We start from the raw sequence: 12,619 nt of genomic DNA, 5'->3' as shown, positions 1-12,619 counted from the left end.
TACAGTGCCGTTTATATAATTGTATGAGGAATATTCTGAATGTATTTACTTTTTATAAAAACAGTGACTGCAACTGCTGAAAAACATCTGAGTTTTCTTAGTACTAAAAACAGGCTGTAATATAAGCAAACCATGTGAAGAATTGAAAGTGCTATGTACAAACCTGGCTTTGAAACACAGTAAAGAAAGAGGGGTGAGTAAGAGAGAGAGGATGTCACTGAGGTTATTAAGTGGGCACCTCCCATCACAGATGTTTAACTGAATCTCTCCCATGACACCTCCGCGAGGCTCCTCGGAATCCCAGCTTCGCCACATCAACAAACATAAAAAGATAAATATCTGGATCTCATGGTGGATCTCACTGCCAAGACTTTGGTTGATACATGATAGGTAATTCAAAGCCAATCAAAGACATTTCATGTTGTGCCATTTGACTGTACAGTAATATTAGCAAGTTATGCCAATATGAGGGTTCTTGTGGCTTATTTCCTGCTTGTTTCAGTCTGAGCTGCACTGACACACATAAGACAGCAGCAGACAATAAAGCTTTGAAATAATTTCTGCTCGGGAGTCAAAGCTGGGGCAAATTTAACATTGTGTAGGATGTTTGATATTGCCACGGAAACCCCATCTGTGCCCAATCACAACAAGGCCATCTGTTTAGCATATAAAAAAGGAGAAATGACATGAGGAAAAGTATGGGAGATCAGGAAACTGTATTTTTTATCAAATGTATATTTTATATATACTGCACATGTGGACATGTAGTTCTGCCACCTGCAATCACAACATGTATTTTTCAACAATCCACTGAAACTCTACCTGCTCACTCAGTGTAAGTTTCTCTAAATAAGAATACAAACTGAGCACTGATCCCTCCAATACTAGCTTAATTATTATGCACACATACACCGTATTGTGTCTGTGGGTCAGTTCACCTTAATAACCCAGTGGGCTGATGTGTGAGCTTCTTGCCAAAGTACAGTCATTCCTTCAACCCTTTTTCATACATCAGTGAAGAATGAATGGATGAATGGAGGGGTGATGCTTGGACAGCCCCTGGTGGGGATTATGATAAAGTGAACATTGTAGGTATGAGTCACATCCCTTATTTGTTATGGTGTCAGCAGTCTGACCTATACTGCCACCAACAGTTCAGAATGTAAAGTAGATATAATCCTATTTAAAAGACAGCTCTGTGTGATAATAATCTGCAGAAGCATATGCCAGTGTGTCACACTGAAGATCTCTAAATATACTTTTTCTCTAGGTTTTGAAAATCTATCCATCTACATATATAGATACAGTATAATGTGCTAAAGCAGCAGCAGCAAAAAGTCCCAGAACTCTCATGTGTATCATACTCACTGTAGTTACACTGCACTGTGAGTTTGGAGCTGCTACCTAGAGAGGACTGTATGTCAAGAACCGTATACATACTGTCTGTTTCTACTCTTAAACCGTAAGATTTCCTCTCAGTATGATAATTGTGTGAGTCTACTAAGAGCATGGGGATGTCACTTACTGACCAGATCTAGATCTTTTTCCACTTTAGAAATATTAGTCAACTGAGATCTTTAGTTTCCACTGCTGAACTTGAAATGCTTATGCATGCATTAATCTCATCTCACAGTCACTACTGTAACACACCTTTATCCTCATCCAGTATGTCTGCTCTCGTCTTCGGTCAATCCAGAATGCTGCCGCAAGGCTACTCACTAGGTCAAATATACAATTTCACATTACCCCTGTTCTTAAGTCTCTTCACTGACTCCCTGTCGCATATACTGTAGGATTGGGTTTAAAATTATTACTCTTACATGTAGAGCAACACACTGTCAGGCACCTACATATGTGGCTGAAATACTTCACTGATAATCGCCAGCTTGCTCTCTTAGGTCTAATATGTTTAATTTGTTGTCTGTTCCACGCTTAGGACCCGTAGTGATCGATCTTTTGAGTCTGTACTAGCAACTAAGCTTTGGAATGCTCTGCCTCACTTACAGTCTGCTGTTTCTGTGGACTCTTCTCTTTTAAAATAAAGAAGATGAAGACCTACCTTTTTAGACAGCCGCTTGGTTGACCTATCTGCACTTTATGCATTATTATGTAATTCTAATTGTGTATTTTTTTCCAATATGTATTATGTTCTCTTGTATGTTTTTTATGACCTTGTAAAGCACCTTGTGATTTTATTGGTGAAAAGCGCTTTATAAATGCATTTTACTTACTTACTTAGAGGTGAAGGATCACAAAAAATATATAGACATGGCACAAATTGAATGTTCTAATTCTTTCTTTCTATCTCTTTTACAGCCAAATGTGAAAGTCAATAAAGGTGAATGCTTTGATCAAATGACTGAAATGACTGTATCTGAAAAGAAAATCCCATCTAATAGGAAAAAAATGTCATAAAAAGTAGGAAAAGCTACTCAGGTAGTCAGACAGTAATCGTGCCGAGCCACGCCATGAATGGCCGCGAGCAGTCGAGTCACGCTGGCACAGTGCAAGTGTTTTTCCACTGCACAGCACAGTAAAGTTGTTTACCTTGATGATGTGTTGGAGGTGTGGTAGTCACAAGCCACAGTAAGAGCCGGTCACATGCAGCCCTTTTCAGCTCGCTGTGGCTGTTACCGTTTGTACTATTCCTTCCTGCAATATTTAAAACGGATCTGCTGACCAAATCAATCATCATCAATTAGCGTAAAACTCCTACTCCTTCTCAGTCATTGTCAAAGCTGAACACAGAGACATGATACACATATTTTTAGACTCAATATGACTGCACTTCCCGAGGATATCATATCTCCTACTGTATCTCCGTCGTGAATAGAGGTCCAGATAAATCTGCTTTAAAATCAGAGAAAAATATGCTCTTATAACTCCTTGTCTGAACATCCATGGGTTCACTACAAACAGGACTACACTGCTAACCGTTAATTGGTATGCCTTTAATGGTGCTGATTTGCCAAGCTGTAGACAAATATAGGCTAAAAAACAGGTCTCAAGTTGTAGCCGACAGTTAAATAACTGACTCCACTGCAACATACTTCCTGTTTACGCCCCCCCCCCTCCCTAAAAAAACTAATTATGGGAACTGTAGTTCCAAAACTTAGATGTAAACTTAGACACAGATGTGACTTGAGGTGTAATCTGTGTGTAGTCACAGGACCTACACTACAAGGATACCAGAATGAATACACATTATACACACATAGGTCCCCATGCATTCAACTCTATTTGCACACATGTATATTAACAACATAAAAATGAAAGCAACAGTAGGATGGGTTGGCTTATCAGATAGATACATACATAGCCATTAGAAAAAAATAAAGAAAAAAAGACAACTCCTCATTCAGAGCCTCTGGATGTCTGGAGTTTCCTCATTTAGAAAAAGCCTAACCCTTTCATAACCCTTTCACAATTGTTTGCATCTAAAAAAAAAGGCCAGCCTATCTCTACGTTATCTCATTATGGAGTTCAATGTGACCTGTTAATAATTGTAAAATATTCAAATTCAGTATTATAGGGAAACTATTGTATGTTATTGAGGAAAGAGAAGAAGTAGTGATTGTAAAAACGTGTGCCAATCTTGACCCACATGCAATATAACTCATTTACTGTAGTACCTTATTTCACATTATCATTCAATTGCACTGAGACAGTCTTGGGATTTCAAGCAAGGTTCCTCTAATGCACAAATTCTGAAATGTAATTTCCCAGGTCAAGGATCATTAATCCCCAGCGAACACTGATTTGCTGGGTGTTTTTAGTTACACTGACTAACTACTTAGTGTACATTTAACAATTAAATTGTTCTTTTGACTGTAAGTATTGCGGGAGTTTTAGACTCTGCTAACAATTTAGATTAAGCTTTTTTTTTATAAGATAATACTTGCTCCCTGCTTTTAAATGACATGGCAGTTGTTTTATTAAGTTCCTGTGAGCATGTTTGTTTGCAGAAGACATGATTTTAAGAACATACTGTTTTGCATTTATTCAGAGGCTTTACATATATACAGGGACGGGATACCAGTATGAGAGTGAAAAATGTCACTATCATTTCCATCTTAGGTGTCATTCCTATTCAAAATGACAGACAGTGAGTGAGGCAGTAGGCATTCACAAGGATATCTATTCTGCACATCATCCAACCCTTCATATTGTCCAGTGACCTAGCATGAAAACGAAACGCGCTCCTGAATGTGATGGAAGATGTGACAGCCATTTCGATTTTTGTTTTGTTTCTAGGGGGACACTTAGGGCACTTAGACAATGTACTTATCTGCATCTTGAAAATGTCAAGCAATAAACCTTCACCTCAAAAACAAAAAATATGCTTCTATAAGGAAAAAAACATATAGAAATATAAGTCATGGCCTTACTTTCTCTCTCTGTCTTGATGCCGTTTGGATTTGATCTCCAGACTGCTTCACAGAAACAAACAAAAAGCGGGACAGGTTTATTTTTCAATTTCTGCTATTTTTCTCCGCAATCTTCAAAAAAGTCTGGTGTGGATATGTTGCAGGCAAATACAGCTTGACTACAGAATGTCTTCTATTCTGTATCCTTTGTGGATTAGAGCAGATCACGCAGAATACAATCTGCCTGCAGAATACAATCTGACATGACGCATGGCTTTTCATACAAGATCATAATTTCACTTTGGTGTGGTTAAAGACGTAAATAAATATAATCTTGGGAGGCGGATTAAGATGACAGTGTCGCATTTGATCTTCAAAGGACTGGAGGTTATCTCAGGTAAAGAACAAGTGCGGCTAGCTTCCATAAAAAATCTGACACAGAGTTAGACTTCTGTTCATTTCCATTACAAAGACAAGTACCTCTTTCTCATTCTTGGCCACCTCTACATCAATATCGTAGTGCTCATCATCCTCTGTGTCAATCTGTCATTGCAAATCCGTACAGAGCCCCTGTGAAGAGAACAGACTTCTTTAAATCACGACGGACTGCAGATGGAAAAAGGGTGGAAAAAATGGAAAGAAAAAAGGAATGATTCATCATCAAACGGCATGTAAAAGCCACGGCTTTTAAATTTCACTCAGCCATCAGACTAGACAGGTGGCAGGATGTTTTTAAAGTGGATTTTTAGAAAGAAAAGTATACGGCAGAGTGAGAGATGTTTATCTGAGAAAAACATGGGAACAGTTGCAGCTAAAAAATATCTGTTTGATATAATAGACAAAATGTATCCACATATAAGCCTATTCTAAACCATTCTGGATATAGGGACATAATTGAAATTGAGGCATGCAATACATCCAGAGACCTGCAATGAGTTAACTGGTCTGGCTATTTCAGCATGTCAAAGGCTCTTTGTAATGCAAAATAATATTTGACAGTTGAGTGACAGCGATGACAAATCACAAAAACACGAATCACAAAAACACAACAGGCCAACAATGACACAAGCTAGATTGCCACGAAAATCCAACTGCCAATTCTAAGTCTAGTATGAGCAGGACACAGACATATATTGTGTGTACCTTTGGTACCTTTACCCAGCATGCTGCTCAAATAATGCTTATCGTAATGAGTTATATCATAGTTTGTTCAAAACAAACAAAAACACCAAAACAATAAAGGGTGTAGTGGTGTCTTTTATTTGTGAAACCTGCTAACTGTTTTTTTTAGCCATTTTAGGGCTAGTGGAAACACGCTTTACACAAGCTAATACAACACTGACATTATCAACTACTAAGTTGATATGGCGAACATGGCAACACAGCCAGTTGCTAATTTATACATCCAGCAAATATAGAGTAAAATTATCATTCATGGAGTCACGTTTCATGTAAGCCCCATCTCTCTCCTATTAGCTCTATTTTTGGTCTCTACCACATTCTGATCGAAATATTTGTTTCTTAAGTTGCTAAATGCTCCACTATGCTCAACAGCTCATTGCTAACTTTGTTTGTGTGTCGTTTTGTACTGAGCATGTAATGTACAACGGGTTTATCAAAGCTTTTTTTACACAAAACAGCTGATAAGAGTGGTGAAAGACAATCAAAACAGTAAAGCTGCAGATTGTGAAAACCAAAACAATGAACTGAAAGAAACTGAAACCCACCGTAGATCTGAAAGGGACTGCAGAGACGGTAGTAATTCTCTGTGGGCTCGTCACTACGAGTGACACCTTTCACATAAAAGTAGTAATTTGATCCCTTGTTAATATAAAGATATTGAATGTAGCAGCTTTAAAAGACTGTTTTGTTAAAATTGAACCTTCAACCAATCAGCAGAGAATCCATGATAGACACTCATACCTACAATATGTGCAGAGTAACTTCGCAACGACCAGACCACAATAGTTTTAGATAATCAGAACTGGAAAAAGAAGACAGGAAGTATCAAATGACATTGCATGCTTGAGCAAAGAAATGAGACGAGCAGATCCACTTCAACATATGTCATAGGACATATTGGACTCCTCAGAAGAGAGTCATTCCTACTCCCTATTGCACGTTCTGTCAACCTGAACAAACTGGAACTTTCCTGCATATGATCTGGGAGTGTGAACAGGTGCATGAGTTCTGGAATAAAACAACAACAATAATATCTGATGTGATAGGATGTCGAATTCCTACTGACCCGATTGTTTTGTTACTTAATGACGACTCTAAATTACATCTGCTTGGGAGACAGAGGAAAGTTTGGTTAGCCGGCTCAACTGCAACCAAGAAAATGATAGCTCAACGCTGGCTCCTCCCCCCCCCCACTCGCTTTATATAAAACGGTGGTTGACGTATTTTCTAGACATTGTTATGCTTGAGCTCTCTACAGCAAGGATTACCAAAGCCAGATCATTGACTATAGACCTATGGAAAAACGCAGTAGCACAAATATCAGACCTAATGACCTCAACACCACAAGAAGTAGAGGAGAGTGACTAGGCAAGGTGTGATTTCTGTTTTTGTTTTTGTTTATTTGTTTGTTTTTGTTTTCCTTGAGACTGCAGAGGGTGGGGGGTGGGAGAAGGTTTTTGTTCTTGTTCAATTGTATTTGTATGTTCTATATGTTCTAAATATATAAAAAAACAATAAAAAAAATTATCTAAAAAGAAAAGAAATGAGAGGAGCAATATTTAGTATACTGGGGTCTGTTGATGGTTCATTCTCAACCTGGGAAATACCAATTTGGCAATAAAATAATTCTCTACACAAGGTTTACTTACTTGGCATTTCCGAAGCTTTAACCATATCCCATCATGGTGTTCTCAGCATAATTTATATGGAGCTGGTAACCATTCCCATGACAACTGAGCAAACTCCATCCCCAGAAGGCCACAAGATGTGGCCAAAAGACCAAGTAAGTGGACCTTGTGTTAGGAATTTTTTGCCAAACACATTTACTGGATAATAAAGAGTGCCTTTAAAGGGCCTGGCTAATAAAGAGTGCCTTTAAAAAGTTTGTAAAAAAAAAAGTTGTTATTTGTAAAGGCAGGCACTTTTATTAAATGCAGGATATCTAATTTTCACAAGTCTTTATCTTTTCCCTGCACTTATGGTGCAGCTTTTCTGTACCTGCAGTCCATGAGCAAGAAGGTTATGAGCACTTAAGCCTCTGACACACCAACCCGACAGCTGACCGACGGCAGAAAAGGCAGTCGGACTGACTGCCTCCCTGAGTTGGTCAAAAAAGTGCCTCAGAACACATTGAAGCGACGCCGACTTGAGTGTACGTTCTGTGCGTGCGCGAGACGTAATACGTCTCCATAACAGCAGGCGGCGCTAATCTGTATTGTCACTCAAAAAAATGAAAACCGTGTCACATGGGTCTGGCTACTCCCGAATTTCAAAGCCAGACCATAATGGCGGCTCCTTTGGAATACGATCTCATATTTTACGAAAATAGTTCACCGAAACATGTTTCTGAAAACATTTTAAGCGAGAAATAGGCCATGCAGTTGCTGAATCTGTCTTCATTTCAGATCGACAAAGGTCAGTTTAAAAGATTTTCGTCAGATTTTGAGAGGCATTAGTCACGCTCATCCCGCTCGTCATTTCCGGGTTAGCACTCCACCAATCGGATTGGTCATTGAGTCCGACTGCCCACTGGCCGATTCAACAAGTCAAATCGGCTCAAATGAAGGCCGACGGCTCCTCCAACTGACGACGGCACGGAACACACTGAACAGACTCAAGTCACTGACCTCACCAGACTGTCCTACGGCCAATGATCGGGTTGGTGTGTCAGCGCCTTTACTCTCTCTTTTATCACCGCCTCTGCAATCTTCACTTCCTGCTCCACAACCAGTAATGCCTCTGCCCTTTTTAGCAGCTTGCCATGTTGATTAGCCATGTATTAAGTGTATAGTGCATAGTGGAGACAGTTCACTCAGTCAGCACAGTCTTTGGCACTTTGATTCCAATGCACAAGCCTCCATTAGGCTCATAATACCAGAGGCTGCAGAGTGGATTACCCTTCCGTGATAGCCCGAAGGGATGTAACCCAGAACAGATTTGTATATGAAGAGATAATGTACTCAAAACAGGCATCTGAATTGAAGCAGTAATATATTTTTTTATTTTGAACTGTCATAACATTGCAGATAAGCAAGAATTCCCCTGGACTTATCTTGCTGTTAGGACAATTTCCCCCCCCCAAACCTCTAAACACTAGGCAGTGAGTCAGAGCCACAGACTGTACAAAGAGCCTATCGCCAGACCTGCTGGTGGGGGAATGCACGCACGCACGCACGCATGCATGCTAAATTCAAGCTTGAAAATGAAATAGTCTAAAAACAACACTATTTGATCATTACTGTATCTTACATTTGGTGAAAAAGAACACTGCCGTTATGCGTGTTATGTGCTGTCAATCCTTTGTGTGGTGGGTGATTGACAGGAACAGACATGTAACTCTTATATTTTTTTTAAGTGAGAAACAATTTCAGGTTATTATTAGCAATGGGCTGTAAGAATACCAATTAAAAAATGAAGAAAAAACCCACAGATAGACACACAAAATCATTAAAAACAACTCTCTTAAGGTGCTTGGGGATTTAATGGCCTGGACAACCCAGGTTGACAAAAGAAGCATCGCCGGGAGCAAAAATAACAAATCAAGACCAATAATTGTTCTTACATGCCCCGTGTCAAGGCGGAGATCGACAACAAAACATCAAGCAAGCGTATCATTTCCCAACTGTGATCAATAACAAGGACATTATTAAGGAGATGACTGATTGAGATGCACGGCAGTGTGACAGGCAGACAATCACCCCTCAGACAGGTTGCCCTTGTTTAGATTTCCTGATGGAGAGAACCAACACAGTGCAATAAGCAATTGGCTGGCCTACATTGACAGCTGTGGCATGTCATACCGGGCACCATGTGGCAGGTGTTATAAGATCATGACATTTGATTATGTGTTATTAGATTGTGTGTTGGAAGATATTTGCATTTTGATTAATAATAAGAAATTGTGAGAATACAAAAGGTTACATATTAGTGTTACGTATCATAATGTAAAATAATGCCCACTATGTTAACATAATGTTACAATGCAATGCACTGATCTTTTTCTTTCTTCATGACTACCTATTTAACATAGCATTGATCTTCTTCACACATGCTCAGAGAAAGCAGCCGATTTTATTAGAAATTCAACCCATAAATGCTATGAGCAGCTCGGATTTAACATACATCACACTGATTGAGAAGCCGATGGCTGAGACAGCACTGATTATCAGGATGTAATTGTGTTAGAGTCCCATGGCCATACTAGTCTCCTCTCCTACACGCTGACCTCGGCCCCGGCTGTATCTTGTCCCTGCAATTTCTACAGAAAATGCTATTACAGCCACCTCTCCGGGGACCAGATAGACAAGGTCTTTGCGGTCTCGGCTCGGGATAAAAACAGGTGACCCTGTCTCCTCATCACACGCAGAGATGAGGGTACACCAGAGGGGGAATAAAGTTCATCCTGCGGGTTAATAGGGTCCTTGGATGAAATCATGTGTGTGATACAAAAAAAGTAAAGGTGAAAAAGTTTTTAAAAAGATTTTTTGATTTTCCAGCTCTTTGATTTCCTCACCGTCTTCCCTACTTGTGTGGCCGATTGCCCTTCAGATGTTTGGAAGAAGAACATTAACTTGTAGGAGATAAGATTTCATGCTGTAATTGAGGCTTAGAGAACATAATAGTCTTTCAGCTACGGTGTCTGCTGTACCAAAGAACGGCATGAGGCAGCTGAGTAAAGAGGCCGTTGCCCTAATGTCACCAGTGTGACATTACACGCAGGGATTGAACTTGTGACCTTCATTGTGACAGATCGTTCTGCCAGTTCTATTGGCCTTATTAGCTCCCATGAGCTCAAACACCTATTCACAACCCCACACACACATACGAGCTGTGTACTGTATGTCACAGACCAGGATGTGGCCATCTTGTTAGAAGGTTACAATACATTACACAGAGCCTCTTGACAGGAGCTCATTTCTCTTTTTCACACGCACACGCACACGCACGCGCGTGCGCGCGCGCACACACACACACACACACACACACACACACACAAACACACAAACACACAAACACACAAACACACAAACACACACACACACACACACACACACACACACACACACACACACACACACACACACGGGTATCTCAGGTTGCAAATGAATAAGAATTAGAAGGACAGGAGGGGAATGAAGTCAATGCGCCATTTTACAGGCAAACGATCTGACACCAATAAAATGCAGCTTTATTGGGGGAATTTCTCGGTTAAAATATGAGCTGTGACCTCCAGGAAGAGTGACACACACACACACACACACACACACACACACACACACACAAGCAATCAGCAAAGCACGGAGAAGACTTGACCTATTTGTATTCATCATCACTCATATGTCTCGTTGCATACGCACAAGACAATTAACTCTGATTCAGCTTTGATTATTACAAGACCACTTGAAACATGAAAACAAAACTCTCAAAGAACAATTGTATCTACTTTAAGAACACTTAGAGACAGTTCTGTTTGAGAGGAAGTGTTAAACTGTGAACTGTCAACTACAGAAAGGTTAAATGTTTGGGTGATTGATTTACGGGCAGATGCTGACCTGTACTTGGGAAATAGCAAACTGCAAATAGCTGGTAACTAAGTTAGGTATTTGCAAGTTGTATGTCATCATCTGGATTGGACTGCACCACCTTTTCGTAAAACTACTAAGTTCATGTGTAAAGTTCTTAGCAAAAACTAGTTTCAAACTAGCTTAAATCTAAAGGAACATCTTAGTAAATACTTCAAGTCTAAATTGGCTTTAATATAACTTCCAAAAACAACAGTTTTAAAGGGAAACACTTTTTGTATTAAACTTAACTGCCAAAATTGCGTTATCATTACTTTATTTCATGCAGTTTTAGAACAAGTGGCAAATATCCAATCATGCTAAACTAACCAATGTTATTTCGTAATTTAAGCTAATGTTACACGCAAAATGTTTTGTAATTTAAAGTAAGAAAAACCTAATATGATAAGATAAACTTTATTGATCCCACGTGGGAAATTCAAGAATAGACACCAATACCATTTTATTGGAGACTGAATCCCAGTAAACAACCAGGCTTCACCCCAACTGTACGTAAGTAGTTTGTGTGGTATTATAATTTGGTGACATGTCTTTCTCAACTTAGTAAACACTTAGGTTATGACTAGACTAGTTTTAAACAAAGCCGGTGCGACAGGTTGTGCTGATTACCTGGTGATCTGACTTTAGCAAAAACCTACAGGCTACAGTGCTAACGTTGGTAACATTAGTCCAATTATTACAGAGAAACTGAACTTTCAAAGCAGCGTGGCTCCATGCAGCAAACATATACATCAGCGTGGGATCATTGCCAGAGCGTAAAAAAAGCCAAAGACAAATCAACAAAAGAAACAAGTGTAAAAGATGATTTTCCACAATAATATAAATTGTGGCACCACTCATATTTGCCACCTGTGAGGCTTCAATGTAGGTTAGCAGTTTCTTTGTGTACGACTCACTATAACATGTACTACTAACTATGAAAGCTGTTCTTTTTTGGACAATATCCAGCTCTTTCAGAGTCACTGTTACCACATAAAAACAGGTCTGGGAACCAGGGAGATCATGGGTCAATAAATTTGCCGAGGTAATCAGCCCGCGCCACATCCCCAGCAAAACCTACCCCCCCTTTTGCCCACCTCCAAAGACAACACTGGCTCTGAATGTGCTTATGGTCAGGTGGTGCGGTCGTAAAGCCTCATAATTGTTTAATGGTGTGTTTTATGAGGCTACATTGTGAGTCAGTGCAGCCTAAAGGCTCTGAATTCCAGACGATAACACGTTGGGTTCGGTAATGTGAGGTCAATCACAGGTGGATATTGGTTCACTGTGGGCTATGGACAGCTGCTGAAGTGTGTGCAGCCTTGGGTGGAGGAAAAGGTGCATCCAGAGGTTTCTGCCCGTCTGTCTGAGTCAGGCTGACCTTGCTGTCTGATCACAAACAGACATCAGAGAGGGGATGGGGACATGCTGTTCCCCTGCAAATACAACACACAATTGCAGATGAGCTTGAGAAGATGCCCGCACCTCACACATTCACATACATAGTGT

The sequence above is a fragment of the Sander lucioperca genome, chromosome 20, assembly GCF_008315115.2.
Source record: "Sander lucioperca isolate FBNREF2018 chromosome 20, SLUC_FBN_1.2, whole genome shotgun sequence".
NCBI lineage: Eukaryota > Metazoa > Chordata > Actinopteri > Perciformes > Percidae > Sander > Sander lucioperca.
This window is presented reverse-complemented; position numbering follows the sequence as displayed.